At 35.1% G+C, this 13770-nt stretch overlaps 1 long non-coding RNA gene across 1 annotated transcript; it reads left to right on the top strand.

Annotated features, from left to right (window-relative positions):
• Nucleotides 1-8019: 8019 nt before the first annotated feature.
• On the top strand, nucleotides 8020-13467 carry LOC136832114 (uncharacterized). Its single transcript, XR_010851062.1, has 2 exons — nucleotides 8020-8118; nucleotides 12996-13467. It is a non-coding gene; the product is annotated as an uncharacterized lncRNA (long non-coding RNA).
• Nucleotides 13468-13770: the final 303 nt, after the last annotated feature.

Raw genomic sequence — 13770 nt, forward strand, 5'->3', positions numbered from 1 at the left:
GAAATTACAGTAGAAATATTATAAATTTCAGAGAAATATTAAGATTGGTACATGTATAAGAATTTATTGGAAACAAGAATGTGATTTCATGAAAATGAAACGCTTTCTTTATATCGATTGACAAGAGAACCCTGCCCCCCACCCCTCTCTCTCTCTCTCTCTCACTCTCTCTCTCTCTCTCTCTCTCTCTCTCTCTCTCTTGCTGCTTAGAAATTCATGAGATCTGGTAACTGGGTTCAGCTTCGAATGCACATAAATGTCGGAAGCAATGGCTCTTGGCATCTTGATTGCAGTCTGGACGATTAATTTGCCCGGTTTATTTCCTGTTTATAGCCCAATGTTAACACCCGTTCAATCATTTTTCCTTTCAGTAGTCAAAAATTCATGTTCCCCGAATGGACGAGTTGTGAAAACTGTAAAACACAGCCTTGGAATCTGGAACTGAACTGAACTTACAAAAATACCTCATATTTGAATGTATTGCGGTCTGGAAGACTAATAGGCCGAGGAAAGAGTTCCCCTCTGCCCCGCAAAGAAATGAAGGTGGGTGTCAGGGGTAATGCGTGGGGACAGGGAATGAGGAGGAAATCGGAGTAGGGTTGAAATATAAAGGGGAGGAAAGGGAGGGACTTGCAGGCAAGTGATCATTATTCTCAAATTTTCCTTATCTTTCTGTGAACTGGAAAAATCAGTAAAATCTGTAATGTTAAGTCCAAATTGAAAGGTAACTTTGGAACTCTTCTAAGAAATAGACATTCTCTCTCTCTCTCTCTCTCTCTCTCTCTCTCTCTCTCTCTCTCTCTCTCTCTCTCTCTCTCTCGCCGCGTGGTCAATAACTTAGATGCAGTGACGCTAGTTTTAGTAACCATAAATCAATCTCTCTCTCTCTCTCTCTCTCTCTTTTTATCTCTCTCTCTCTCTCTCTCTCTCTCTCTCAATATCATATTTTTTGCCCATAAAAAAAAAGTTCCACTTAAGGCTAAAAGGCTTGGAAAGAGATGAGACTTATGAGAAGAGAGAAACATTCTAACGTGACCAAGATGCAATATGTACTGCAATTGCGACTACATTTTAAGGTCAATAAAATGACCATATTAATTTCCCTTTCTTTAACATGTTTGAATCAAAAGCTGGTTCGTTCCCTAAAAACATCCTAAATTGTCTTGCTATTTTTCATGTTTTGAGTTTGTTTGCAACCTGCCGATAAATAAATACAATAAAATTGTGATTTCGAATGCATATTTGTCATTAGAGCCCCAGTACACTGCCTTATATCAGTTCGAAGCTTCAAAGTTGGATTGGGTCTCCAAAAATCAATAGACTCTTGCATTTTATTCAGTTTCAAGTCAAATTTTCTTGTTCCTTTGAAAAAGCATAAGGCTATAGACCTGTTATTTTCACGAATTTTGCCTTGATTGCAACATTGCATATTGCAAACCTATTTTAATAAAAGCCGGTTATACATGCATGCAATCAATTTAAGACCCAGCAGACTGCATTTTATCCAGTTTCAAAGTAAAACTGATTTGCTCCCAGAAAAAATCCTGGAACCATCCCAGGTATGTTGACGAATTTTTCCTTGCTTTCAACATTGTAATATTGCAAGCCAATTAGAAAATATTGTAATTTCGTGCTCATTCATAATTCGAAGCCCTCATCTTGTTAGAAGGAAAGACTATTTTCCTCCCTGTACAGATCCTAAGATTGTAACCTTGCTAGTTTTGACCAATTTTTCATTGCTTGCAACGTTTCCTTATTACCCCTCTTATTAGCATAATGCACACTGCACCTCCATCCGGCACATTGCAATGAATGTGGATATTTATTGTCCTTTATAACAGCCTTCTGCGAAAGTAGTTCTGGAATAAAATGATTGCATGACCTGGTCATGACTTTCTTTTGTCACTGAATGATTCGGGTCTGAATATAGCATCTGTCCAATAGCATCGATTGATTTTCATATAAAGAAACTAAACTGTATTGGTCATGTGATTATAGGAAGTTATCATGTGTTCAAAGGTTAAATTAAACTTCATTTTGAGTTCAGTTTCAGCCTCCTAACTAAACCAACGATCAGTGGGAATTTACCATTCATTATATCGTGAAATTGCATGAAATAATCAATCATACAAATAGTTTTGTCTTCAATTCTCGGTATACTCTAAGGCGGCCACGTGGTCACCATGCGGTCCTTTCACCACGGAACAATTTAGGGGATTTTAGACTATAAACAAGTTGTTAACGCCATCTATCGGCCACTGAAGAATTTCAGCCTAAGTGGGCAACTGCATTTTCACAGGTGGGTGAGAAACCCAGTTAGATTATTGTTTTTACCTTCTTTATCTCAATATTTAAAATGCTAATTCTGTTTACATGTCAAAATTCAACTTTAAACAGAAATAAATAAATCGTAAAAGAGGAAAATGACGCAGAATTTGACGTAAATAAAGACATTAAATATCAATTTCTCTATCATCCTCACCCATAGCGAAAACCACGTCGCCCGTCATAAGGAATATGAAGATCCAGTTATACCAACATGATAAAACTTAACACCTTATTTTTGACAGCAATATTACAGTTCTGAGCATAAATAATATTACAAATGTTTATTTATAATATTTTTTCAGTTTTCTGACTTAACTGCAGTTTACTTGAAATAATAAACTATATTAACTTCGCCAAAATTTAAAACTGTAAAGATTGGTAGTTCCGACAACCCTGCTTTACTGTTCGCGGAGGTCAAGATTCTTGCCAAATATTTACAGGAAACAATGACACCATTTTTCTTACGAGTTTAATTGGAAAGAATATCTAAATAAACATCAATGTAGAAGGAATGAAATATCATTGTTTACAAACTTAATATCGTTCATGAATAACACACAATGTACTTATAGTTGTTAGGATATCCAAATATCGAAAGCTGGTTCAGTTCAGATTCACCATGAACTCATCTGCTGGGACTCATGGTTGTGTCTTTCCATAACCATTTTGTGATGAGACCAAAATATGAAGAAAGTATTGGGCGATGCAGAAGCGGGGTAGGAAAGAAGACGGCTGTTGTAGTGATTATAAAAAGCATGGTCAAGCGCATGTATAGGCGCATATAGGAGAATTTTTTGTGCTGTGGTGTGCAGTTTAAATAAAAACTCTCTCTCTCTCTCTCTCTCTCTCTCTCTCTCTCTCTCTCTCTCTCTTCTCTCTCTATATATATATATATATATATATATATGGCTACATTTTATTGGAATGTATGTATGTGTGTGTGTCTGTGTGTGTGAATGTATGTACAGTATATATATATATACGAATATATATATATATACATTATATATATGCATTATTTATTTATATATATATATATATATATATATATATATATATAGAAGAGCAGAGAGAGAGAGATTTTTCAAAGAGAAACTGAGAGAGCTCCCCAGAAAAAGAGAGAGAGAGAGAGGAGTTGACGAATTTTTAGGGTTTTATTTAAGCTGCACACGACAGTACAAAAGATTCTCTAAGTGCACCCAAGTCAGACTCTAAAACTAATGTTTATAGCTTTGTACTTTAATTTTATCTTAGCATCACGACCCCATTTCATTTATCACGGGAAGCCAATTATTTCCGATTTACACGAACGCCCTTTTTAGCTCCTCTCTTATTTTGCTTTGCAAATGTAATTTTTGTGGCAGCTTTTCGGGGCTCCCTTTTAATGGCTGATATCCCTCTTTTAATTGCAAAAGCTTCCTAAACGAAGATATTAAAATGGAGATTAAAATTAAAACCAAAACGAGATTTCTATGATAGTGGCAGTTAAATTCAGTCTTCATGATAAAAATACATTGATTCTATTTCGTATCTCTCTTTCTTTTTATCATATTTTTGACCCTCGAATTTTATACATTTCATACGTTTTGTAAAGTTTGTAAAGGAAACTATTATTTTAAAACAGTTTCAATGACACTGATCAAAGTAAGCTCGTTCAAGTTATGAAAATGCAATTTACAGCATATCTCGTTTTTCTTTGGTGGTTACTTTTTTGACATTGCTGTTCCTCAGTTTGCCTTTTCTGCATTTTAAATATGTTTAAACAGAAATAAATAATTCCTAAATTCTAGTGATTCTAGGCCAGTGTTTCTCAACCTTTTCTGGTGGTGGCAATTTTATGCCAACTTTGATTCTTATCCGTTCACCTTAATACCCTAGAAGTAGGTATAATAGTTTGAATAGTACCATGTACTTAAAAATACAATTTCAGGCATAAATCAAATAATATTAATTGGAAAATATTTTATTTGAATACAAGATTTATTTACAAAGTACAAAACAAAAACATGCATGTAGGTACAATTGGCTCTATCTTGAGAAGGTTTATCAATCCCTGTGTTCTGGTGCAGGGCTGCCAATTAATGTTTGATATCCAACGGAAAGCTGTCAGAGAGAGAGACGGGCGATTTCGTGTCTTTGACTCAGCCGGTACATCACCCGACTGAAACCAGTCTGAAAAAGTATTGGGCGACGGGAAGGCAAGAAGAAGACAACTTCACATCTTTCCAGAGTTTCTTATACACATCTTGATTCATACAGCTTCTGGTGTCTTCCATGTTGAACCTTGCTTGAGCTGTTGTGTTATTCTGAAGTTCAATGAAACTTTCTTGTGACATCAACTTGTTCAGATGCATCAGCAATGAAGAGATCCGCAAACCAGTGTGGCACAGTCATTTGAGTAGGTCATCGAGTTTCCACATCATTATGCAACTGCTTCAGATTTCATCAAGCAGCTCGGTGGATATAACTGCTAAGAGGAAGAAAAAACTGTGCAAACTCCCGTCTTCCAAAGTTCCTAAGTGCAGAACAGCTTGAGTTTCCCTTTAAATGCAGTAATTTCCTTGCAGGAAAACAGGGTGGAGTCATTTATTTGAAGCTCTTTGTTCAGAACATTTAGCTTTTCAAATATGTCAGACAGGTAGAAGATGCTAACTAGTAACTAGTCAGCATAATCTTTTACCACTGATACCAATCGTTTACTGCTTAAAAATTTCATTGACAACTAATGAGAGAGAGAGAAGAGAAAAATACTGAATATTCCAGTCTGCAAAAATTACGGTATATTGAATCAATGATGTTTAAACTAAACTCAAGCATGATAAACAGAATATTTTAAAGCATAATAATGATTAATTTCAAAATATTACACATTTATATATTTTATCTAAATTTTCTGTGGCCCCTTTGGCCCCCATTTTCAAATTTGGCCTTGTGGCCCTGAAAATTTTTGAGAAACGTGATACTTAGGCAATGAAATTAATTTAATAGGGTAGGAATTTTTCCTGTTTGTATGCCTAGTTTATTTGTATTGATCCATCCAAATCTTGCTTTTTTCAAATGTCGAAAAAAAATTAAGGAAACCATTTCATATATTTATATGTGTGTGCGTGTGTGTGTGTGTGAATTCTCAACCACGAAGGTATCAGAAATTCACTTATAAATCTACATATAAATTTCGAGTCTATAATCTTTCCGTTTCAATTACTGAACATTGTGTTTCTATCAAATGTTCAACATATCTGTTTTGAGTTTTTGGATGCCTTATAAACACAGGACCTCTTCACTTAGTAGTTGTTGGATGAGTTTAAAGGTAAAAAAAAAAAAAAATGATAGGACGTGGGTGGTGGGTGGGTTATAAACAGATGAGTTTTACATGACCGCTTTTCTTTGTATAAACCTACATGTCTCGTCCCCTACCAGATTTTTACCTATCTGTCTCACTTTTCCTAATCTCTCTCACCATCCTTACTAGAACTAAGCATCCCTAAACATTCTTGTGCTTCTCTGGGTCTTGCACTCTCCTCTCTCACCCTTTCACTAACCATCCCTTTGGAAACTTTCCTTTAACCCGGCAGACCTTACACATTCTGGTCAGCCGTTATTTACTCTACTATCAGCATTTAAGGGAAACTTTCGTAGAAAAATCACCAAATAAAGGGGAATACATTTGCTTCCTCTTTCCTACACCTTCAGACATTCATGCAAACATATAATTTCAGGTCATGTTAGTGAAAGCAATCATGGTATTAACATACGGCACCAAATCTTTTATTTATTCATGTATGTTAGACTGTAATATAGTCAAGTCTAGTTTTGTAAAAGAAAGCAGTATGAATATCAGACTAGGTATGTATAATTTTGGCAAATATATTTCAAAGGAAATTTGTCAAATGTACAGATCTGAAGGAGTGTAGCTAGTCCAAATGACAATAAAATAATATCATGACATAATTTTCCTTTAAGAGGTAACTCAGGTGCGGGATCACCTGTCTTTCGATGACATCGCTCAATAAACAAATTTAGAGTCAAATTAGAAGATTTTAACTAAGTGTAAGTCTCAGGCGAGCACCACTTGATTTTTAGTGTTGGTTTGTTGATAAAATAACATCAACTCGCCCCTGAAAAAAAGAAGAAATGAAAATAAGTAGAACGTAACTATTAAATTTACCGAAACTAATGAATATTTGTTTACAAAAATTATTACTAGAATTGAGTTGAGCCCGTTTTTGAAATGTATTATTTTCAGTTGTAGTGTAACGTTCCATCAGACATCAAAGACCAAGCAAATTTAACAAGCAGGTTTACAGGGATAAATTGTTTCACATAAAAAAAAAATATTGTTCGGGAAAATGTTATAACGGAAAATTAGATTGCGTATTGGATGAAGGCGATTAAAGGTAAAAAATGGTTCCTACCTCAATTACCATCGAAATATTGAATGTTTGTGCATATGCAGCGAGTGCACACACATGCAAATACACACACACACACACACACACACACACACACACACACACACACACAAAGCAAAGGGTTCGTACAAGATTCAGCAGATAAAGTATAACAGTGACACTGAGCGTTGAGGGTGTGTTTTCTTTTACTCTAGAGTCGTCTTGTATTAAGGAAAATTGGTTATTGTTGACACACACATATGTATGTATGTGTGTGTGTATGTATGTATGTATATATATATATATATATATATATATATATATATATATATATATATATATATATATATATATATATATATATATATATTTTGTATGAGTTTTTTTTCCTAGTTTACAAACTTCTATTACTAAAATCGCCCAATTCTTTGTTAATCCTGTGACCAGACCCATTGCCTTTTGCGTCAACAACCTGAAAGAATTCCAATTTCGACGATCAACACAGATAAGTCAAATTCGAGCTTCACTAAAGAACGACTAGCAAGCGATTCTGGTTTCACACAACACAGCGCATTACTTGAAAGGATGAATATTTTACTAAAACTGATAGGCACAGATATAAAACGGCCCAAAATGACAGGCTGAGTCAGTCTTGAATCTATATAACCAGGCTTACAGGAGGCAATTAATGTTAATGATGAAAGATAGTATGTTGGAAAAAAGGCAGAATTTTCTTTTGTTGCTTTCAGTAACTGGCATACAGTACTGAGATATCGGATAATACAATTCTCCTCATTTTAAACCATGTAAGCAAATAATCATAAATTTACAACTAAGATTATTGCTCTTATTGCGGCTTGGTAAATAGAATATTTAATTTTCCTTTTATGAATTCCGGAAACTTTCTTTTTTAGTCAGCTTGACACACTTTGAATCACACATTAAAGTACAAAGGTGTCCATGGTAAAAGTAAGTTTAAATTCTTGAGTATTATTGCAAGGGAAAGGGCACGTCTTGTTTTTTTATAGTTTTATTCAGTTACTCTTACTTCAAATAATTAGGTATGCTCACCGTACTTCATAACCTGATTTTAATGTCTATCCAATTCATGTGTTCATATTTTGGTGGGCCCAGCTGATGGCCTCCTAAGATAAACCATGATGGTGATGCAGGTGATGACAGATGTCACTACTGTTTGTCTTGGGGTGACGTGTACAGAAAGTCTTACTGTGTTCTTAGAAAGTCCTTGTTTGTCCCTCAGCCAATCAGGAATTGTTTTCTTCTTCATCTAAGAAGAAATGTTGTCCTTTGTTTGTTTGAGAGCCGGTGAAGGCAGTTGCTTGACGTTTTTGGTGTTCGTTTTTGCTTTCAGTGGTGTTGGATGTGCAGTAATATTGAGGTAATGGTTTAAATTCCCATGGATTTTTATTTCCGAGTCATTTTCTTAATGATTATTAAAACTGCCAATCTCCAGTTTGCCTAGGTTATGGTAAGGTCATCATTTTATTAACTTTTAAGGTTATAGGAGTAAAAATTGTAATTTAATTCCTGTAAGAAAGTGTATACATGAAAATTTTTCTAATTCTACTAAAACTGTTATCCTGACTAGGGGCAAGGTGATTTGATTTAACTTGACTTATTTGGGATTACGGAAATTGAAGTTAATCTATCTTTAATAGCTGCACATACGAAAGTCTTAAATACATTAGTCCATGCACTGTTACTGCTATAGCGTAATTTATGAAAATTATTGCTTAACCAATATATTTTTCAAGTAAAGTATCAATGTGTATTTTTCAAGTAAAGTATCAATGTGTATTTTTCAAGTAAAGTATCAATGTGTATTTTTCAAGTAAAGTATCAATGTGTATTTTTCAAGTAAAGTATGAGTGTAAGAACGTAGTTAAACGCCATTAAACTTATTTGGCAAATATTTTGGCTATATTTTAGCATGCAGTGAACCGTAAATCTGATCTCATAAGCAATGCAGTTGAGAAAGTCAAGTTTTGTCGATTGCTTTTCAAAGAAACCAAGTTCATTTGTGGGATACAAATCAGTTGTTTCCACTGTTATTTCTGAAGTGGCTTTAAAAATTTAATACATATTTGGGAAACTGTTTTTAGTCATAAATTTCCCTCGGTGTATAAATATTAAACAGCCTGTCTTCTTAATTGCAATGAAATATAGTTCAGTGAGTTTTGTAGGATTCCCAAATATCCTGGAAATGTCACAACTTGTTTGTGCCATGTTTGTGGTGAGTTTAGGAACAGGATGGGTTAAGTATGGAAGGCTACTAGGTGAAGTTTTTAATTTAAGCAGTTCGTCAAAAGTAGAGCCTGTGAATATTGTTTGTATAAACTAGATTTGGTCTTAGAGCAGTAGCCGTTCGGAAGATATTGCGGAAAAATAAATCGGCTCTGGAGAGCAGTAGTCGTTCAGTACTGTAAATATTGCGGAAAAATAAATTAGCTCTGGCCTACTGAGTAACTCGAACATACGTTCAAAACAGGTTAACTGTTTTAATTATAAAATTTGCTGACATTCTGTCGAAGTCCACATACCTGATTTTTAGAGGAGCATTAACGAAGTATTTGCGTACAGTGGGACTATTTAATAGTTTAGTGAATCCGGATTGTTAATAAAGGAGTGACCACAGAAGTACACACATGAAACCGTTCGGCCTCTCAAACGTTTAAATGACAATTTTAAAATTTGCCCTTACAGCTAGTTGTTTAGGTTCTAATGAAATGCCAAACTGATTTTGATATCTGAGAAATTTGTTCTAAATTTATCTTAAACGAATTGTTACCTTTATATCACTGCATAGAAATTCAGTAATTTACGTAATTTACGTATATCAAATGTAAAAGGATTTTCTGTAACCTGCTAACTGATAATTTTGACAATGTAAATCCTTAATTTTCTTATCCATCGTATTGCAAATTATTCTTGTTCTGAAAGTGAAGTTAAGCTCAATTCTTAAAGCATATAATTCTCTTTCTAAATTCGATGGATTTTGGGAGTGCATTTGAAGTTAGTATGTGTAAGTTCTGTTTAGAACTTGGAGGTTGTATGACAGGCGTTTCCGTAGCTTAAGAACCCGTTTTCGGATTTAATATTCGATAACGTTAAACTCTTTGTGCAGAGAAGCGATGTTTGTATGTACATTTTCTCTAGAAAGTTTTACATAATTCCACCGAAGTTCAGAAAATGAGCTTTGTGTACTTAAGTTTCTCGTTATTTCTAAATGTACTGATAGGTTTAATAGGTAGTTGCCTAAGACCGTGGGTATTTTTAGGGATGTTTACTGGTTACAATTTTGCCGTATTAGCTATGGAGGGGCGTGGGGGGCTCGCCGCGTAATGCCGGCTTGGATCTACCCTGTCGGTAGTGTGGTCTTCAAAGGTCAATTATTACAGTTTAGTTATAGCCGGTCGACAAAATGTTACTTTAAATTCTTGTAAAGCAAGTAAAATAACAGGAAGACGTCAGTTGCCATAGTCTGGCTTACCGCGGAACTACGGCTTAGAATTACCCTTTTACATACCAACGAGAATTTTTAGGACTTACTAAAGGGCATTTTAGGGCGTACCCAAGGGACTTTTAACGTACCAACAAGGGACACTAAAGGGACTTTTACCACAAGGGACTTTTAAGGCGCGTTTTTGACCTTTTTAAGGGACTTTTTAGGGTGGGACTATAAGGGCCCCAGGGACTTTTAAGGGGTCTTTTTAACCTAAGGGACTTTATAAGACGTACCCAAAGGGACTTTATAAGGACTTTTATAAGAGGCGTACCACAAGGGACTTTTTAAGGGCGTACCACAAGGGACTTTTTAAGGGCGTACCACAAGGGACTTTTTAAGGGCGTACCCAAGGGACTTAAGGGCGTACCCAAGGGACTTAAGGACGTACCCAAGGGACTTAAGGACGTACCCAAGGGACTTTATAAGGACGTACCCAAGGGACTTTATAAGGGCGTACCCAAGGGACTTTATAAGGGCGTACCCAAGGGACTTTATAAGGGCGTACCCAAGGGACTTTATAAGGGCGTACTGAAACCTCTGCTCAGTTCTTAGCGTTGTTGAATGTTTGTTGGGGGCGTTTATTGAACGCCGCTTATACAGATGTAAAAATGACAAAACTGATTCGCCTAGTCTCTGATAACCCATATCTAATAATTTTCTTGCTATGACAGTTGCTGAATCTCCATAAGTTTTTGCCAATTCCTGAGGATAATTGCCGAAATTCCTCCCTGCTCAGAGTATCCAAATTCACTTCAGGGCTGGAAAGGTAATCTTGCTCCAGGCTTAATGCTGAACACTTGCAAATGAGAACTAAGAATTAGCTCTCCAAGGCTGGTATATGATGTATAACAAATGAATAAATCACGCCTTTTAACTTTTGGATCATAAGATTAGCGAACCCAGCATCTCCATGTCAAGAACAGCGAACCCAATGATCTCCATGTGAAGAATGGCCAACCCTTTCCAGTCCGAACTCCAATTCCACATGAGGGCTAGTACTAAACACTGCAAAACAGTGATTTATTTACACTTTCGCCGTGTTTAGTACTAGCCCCAGGGCGATCAAATGTATTTTGCCTTTAGTACAAACCCCTGGGGATCAAATGTATTTCGCCTTTAGTACAAGCCCCTGGGGATCAAATGTCTGGTACCGAAGTGTTCGTTTCTAGAACAGCGAACCCGATTATTCCCATGTAGAGAATAACGAACCCAATCTTGTAAAGAATAGCGAACCCTGCTGTGAGTGGGTTCGCTAATCTTAACATGTTCCTAACTTTTTTATAATTAACTAACCCTTTTCAAACTTTCGAACAGGAGCTGAAGCCAGGAATTTTGAGATCAGTGTTTAGAGTGCAATTATGAAAATGAATTAAAGAATTATGAAAATCAACTAATAGCGTAGTTAACGAAATGTCACTGAATTTAGTCCGTTAATTTTCCCATAGTGCCGAATGTTTAAATTCAAATCTCGTGCAAATACTTAAATTCACATCTGCACTTGAATCTGGTCTTAATGGAGCTGCTACTAGTATAGTTCTTCAATAACTAGCTGTCATGGGGATTTCAGTGCTGTTTTATTCAGTACTTTTAACAATCTTTGTAGTTCACTTGAGACAAAGATATTCTGAGATATTTACATAGTAGCTCTGAAGCCTTGCTTTTGGTTTTTCAAGTTCTGATAAATGTTTAACTAGCTATACACTTCTGTAGGTCTTATGCACGGGTATTCATATCGAAATGGCATGCAAATTAAACTGTAGATATTTTCAAAAGACTAATGTCAAGATGTACCTTGCCTAGCTTCCCTTCCAGTGAAATATTTCAAATTACTTCAACAGACCAGCATGTATCCACCAAATGACCAACTTGTATCTGGTCAATATGTAGAATGAAAAGGACTATAGGCAGTTAGCATAAAAACATTATTTTATTAGTAACATTTAGCTCAGTGTCCTAGTGTTTACTAAACAAAAGGGAGAATTGACTCATGTTTTTATAGAAAATTTTTTAGATTTTTCAAAGTAAAAGGTGTACCGAAAGTGTTTACTATAAAAAGAATTTTGTTCAAATTCTGGGATCTAGTTGGTAGTAGGTAGAATATGCTACCATAAAGATTACTTTGAAATTTTGAATTGCTTAAAACTTAAATAGAAATATCCTATTTACAGGTTAATTATCTGCGTATCATTGGCCATGCTAGTTGTGCTGCAGTGTTGTACCAACAGACATTGAGTGCAGGGATTTTTCAGTTAAGCTTGCTGCTCTATTGTGTATCCTTTAAACATGTTCATCTTCTACTTAATGACAAACTAATTAAATGGATAGAGGAATAAAAAGTTAACTATCCTTTTGTGTGAAGACGTGGATACTAACTTTTATTATTTTGTGGAAGCATGCTAATTCTAGAATAGTCCAAGAACTGGGTAATTTTGGATACTCAGTGTCAAACCTCACATTACCATTAGTTGTTTTTCCAAGCAACCTATTGCAAGTAAAAAAAAAAAAAAGCTTGAACAGTATTTGCAATATCTTTTTTAATTTACAAATATTTCATCAGGACATTGTCATTTCATTATAAAATATCTAACTTTTAAGATAGTGGTGTTAATGATTACTGGATTGTTAGCATTTATTAGTGAGATTGCTTATAGGCAGTACTCCATTTTCTGGTTTACTATGCATTAAAAGCTAGTAAAGATTATAACTTGAGTTAATGAAGTAAATTTAACGTGACAAATTTTCTTTTACAGGAAGAACAGGGGTGGCTGTAATGCAAATGGACTTTAGCGTTCGGATGAAATTTGTCTATTGAAGACAAAGCAATCGGATGTTCGCAACCATCAAAAGTTGCTGCAAGCGAAGTGATGCATAGCTTTACAGGAGGCTTCGACACTACGAAGAGTTTTATTTTTTATACTTGCTTAAATGAAGCGCCACGAACCACCATTCCCATTGTTGTAGTTTTCCAGAATTTGAAGTTTGTTTTATTTCAGAACTGAAGTGTTTGGTGTTTGTCTTCATTGCCATTGCTGAAGATTGTCAAACCACTGTTGAAATGTTACTATTGCATCTGGTCACTCCTTTTATAATATTTATCAGTATGAACTAGTACTGCTGGTGGATTATTGTTGCTTCATTGACTAGATCATTTGCTCCACAAGTATGCACATTCTTGGCGCTTATAAATTGAAAAAAAATAAATGTGAAGGATGACTTGTTTAATCCCTAGTGTTTATTTTAAACCCCCAATTTAAGCTTTATATATAATGCTTCAAGAGTTTTTCAAAGTTCTACGGTTGAGAATCGCTGATTGAATTTCAGAAATAACGGAATAAATATATATGAAAGGAATGGCTACAAATTGTATTAACTGTATTAACTTCCAAAACATTCACTTAAGTCCTTAATCACTTTGTCAGAATGAGCTGGGAAGTCACAACTTATCAAGTATGCAAAAAAAGTGAAAAAACTATCCTAAAAACTACAACAGGGCACCTTGAAACTTAGTAACTTACTACTTATCTA

The sequence above is a fragment of the Macrobrachium rosenbergii genome, chromosome 49 (genome assembly GCF_040412425.1).
Source record: "Macrobrachium rosenbergii isolate ZJJX-2024 chromosome 49, ASM4041242v1, whole genome shotgun sequence".
Taxonomy (NCBI): domain Eukaryota; kingdom Metazoa; phylum Arthropoda; class Malacostraca; order Decapoda; family Palaemonidae; genus Macrobrachium; species Macrobrachium rosenbergii.